A 3,203-nucleotide genomic window follows, 5' to 3' on the forward strand; every position below is an offset into this window, starting at 1 on the left:
AAAAGTTTTCTATTAATTAACGTTATTAGAACATTTCCGAGTTGTAATTTAATACTTTGTTGTTGTATTCCGGATAGCTGATTAATTAGTAGGGCTGATATGAAAAGTAGCTGACTTGTCGAGTTTGTTTGACTTAATAAGGGAAGTTCTACAAAACGTCTTTTTGAGTCAAACTTGGACGCTTTGACGAGACGAGGGGTTGACGTAGATGTGATTAGAACATCTTCGTGTCTTCTTCATAAATAAGTTTCTTTGCCAGTATTTTTAAGTAGGTAAACGTGTTTGTTATTTTCCTCTGCTCTAAGCTTGTTAGGAAATACAATTGTAATGACTTGAATTTAGAGAAAGGCCTTGTTTGAGTTCTTAGAAAAATTCTTACAAAAAAGTTTCTTTTACCGAAAAAACAACTTAGACAGTAAAGTAAAAATCCACAGATATTTGTTAAATAGAAAAAAATAAAAGTACTGGATAAATTGGTAAGATAAGCCATGTTCACATTGTTGAACTGTCAGGTTGTGTACGAGTGACATAAAGCGCGATATCCCGGGAAGAACTATCTCTAGTTGATAACAATATGTATTTGTGTATCTCTATTTTAATCATACTATAGTAAGTTAAGATTAATATTAATATTATAAAAAAAATATAATCTTAAGCTTTCTTAAGAGTATATTTACTTTTCAAGTCTTCACCTGCCTGACACTGGCACGCTAGTCGACAGAACACGGTCCGACACAAAAGCCAAATAAAAAAGAAAAAAAGACCTGTCAACGTGTATTAAGTTATTTGTATGTTTTATATAAAATCAAGGCAAATATAGTGGCGAGTGTAGTACCGGATAAATTGCTAAGATAGGGTGTTCACATTGATGCGTATCGCCTTATCGCGTGAACTGTCAGCTTGTGTCCGAGTGACGTATCGCGCGTTGCCCCCGTAAGGCTGCGCTTACACGGCAAAATTACATGCCGGCCGTCTTAGATATATTACTTTGAGTAATTTCATTGGGGTTTTTTCATAAACATTGCATAGAGGTGTTCTGAAAGTCGCTAAGAATGGCACCGACTATATTTAGACTCTCTCACTTCAAAAGAATGATATTGCGAAGCGAGGAAGTCGAAGATTTCAGTTATCTTGCATCAGTTATCAGTTTTTGGTTAACGAATACTAGGTAGGTACTGTTGTTTGTTGTGTGTTGTATTTGTTCACTTGTGGAAACAATAAAAAAACATAACAACAAAATTAATCACCCAAAATTGCCACTACAATACAACCACAATCTCCTAAAACGCCCAATTAATAAATAGCAAACTACGTTCCCTCCTCGCAACTACCTCACACGGTAAATATGACAAATGGCAACCCTGGGACGCGTCACCGGCCGGCATAAATCATACGCGCCCTCGCCGTCTGATCCCGCCTTAATATACTTCGAGAAAAAGTAACCCGACCCCGCCGGACATAGGAATACACTTATATAACACCATGTACTCGTAAGTTTTGGACTTCTTTTGTAAAAGGTGCCTTCAGCGTTTTTGGGTTTGAAAGGATTTTGGTGGAAGCGGCGGTTTAAAATGTGTGCATTTTTCTACAACATGCGGAGAAGATATTTAAAAAAGAGAATTTGGAATCTTCGAAATTCAAGGCAACCTGCTTATATTCCTAATGATTTTCAGCATCTGTCTAGAATGTTCCTAATAATGTTGCGTTTGCCTTCCAACTTAACCTGATGTAAGACTGGTTGCCAGACATTCTGGTATCGGCATGGGTTCCCCTAAAGACTGATAAAATTTTCCAAATGACAGCCGGGACCTACCAATTTGTTTTTCAAAACATGGACTTCCTGATGATTTGACAGAGTAGAAATAGCTAATTCAGTGTTTTGATTAATCTTCCATTTCTCATAAGTTAATTAAAAGCAAAACAAAACCTATTCACAAATGCACACGCCATACATACATGGCAACAAGGACCCTATGACAAGCCATATATCACACACCTAATCTATATGTTTACAGTAGAGATTTCAAGCAACGTAGATGTATCACCCAATCCTTTACCGTAGGCCTGGAGCCACCTCGCGGCCATAGGCGACAATAAATCAAGCCCCGAGGAAATTGCCGACGACGCGACCGGGGGTGAGGCGGCCGGGGAGGGGACCAGCTTGGGAGGGGGCGATTTAATTAAATCTTGCATCGAACTCTTGAGGCCGGCCTAACGAACGACCATTGTGTTTAAATAATGTGTATGCTGACTTTTTGCGTGATCGACTCATGGATGAATGGTCTCTGAAGAGTAAAAATAGAAATAGAAGAGTAGAGATTAGGGGGATAGGTGAGGATGTAAAAACTGGATGGTAACTAATTGTTTTTGAGGAATTTGGAGAATTTGTCGTCTTTGATCTTTATGGTCAGGACAGGGACGGTCATGAATGCTATTGAAGTTGCTCTGTATCCTGGATGAAATGTTTCGGGTTTCGTATTTTATATGGTAGGTACACATAAAGAGTTAATTCCATATTCAGAAATTATTATTTATTCGTAGGGCCATTGCAGACCTTAACGTATCTATAAACTATATAGTAGTAAGTATTTAAGACGCTGTAAGAAAATGTGGATTCGGAATTTACACAGGATTTTTATGAAATATATATCAAAAAGCGCAAGTTGATTTTCACTTTCTTTGGTTTCAACATAGTTTTACCACACAATACAAATAATTGTTAATTAAAATTATGACTACATTTCCACGAAACTCCCCCCAGCTCCCAATGACTCGAGTACAAACGACCGTGCTAAGTACTTATTCTCCTCAATTGCTCATATTTTATCTAGGGGGCTCTAAATTAGGCTTTATTACGTAAATAATATCCCCCAAAATATTCTGCTAATTAATATAAGGGCTCGCCTGTTGAATTGGGTTTATCTCGTATTAAAGATAATTTACAGCGGCTTGAATTCTGAAGCCCTTGGTGGTAAATTCGTTGGTGAAGGATTGTTATGCGGTTCATGTAAGAAACTTTCAAGACTGAAAAGTTGGGAGGTCAGTTAGATTCAAGTCAAATCTAATGTTATGAAAGATTGACATTTAAAATGTTAGAAAACAATTTGGCACTTGACTTAGCAAATAATTTCACAGTTCCAGGTTCGAATCCAATCAGTTTAATGTACTGTTTTTGGTATCAATGACGATGTACCGACAACCAG

The sequence above is a fragment of the Helicoverpa zea genome, chromosome 18 (genome assembly GCF_022581195.2).
Source record: "Helicoverpa zea isolate HzStark_Cry1AcR chromosome 18, ilHelZeax1.1, whole genome shotgun sequence".
Lineage (NCBI taxonomy): Eukaryota > Metazoa > Arthropoda > Insecta > Lepidoptera > Noctuidae > Helicoverpa > Helicoverpa zea.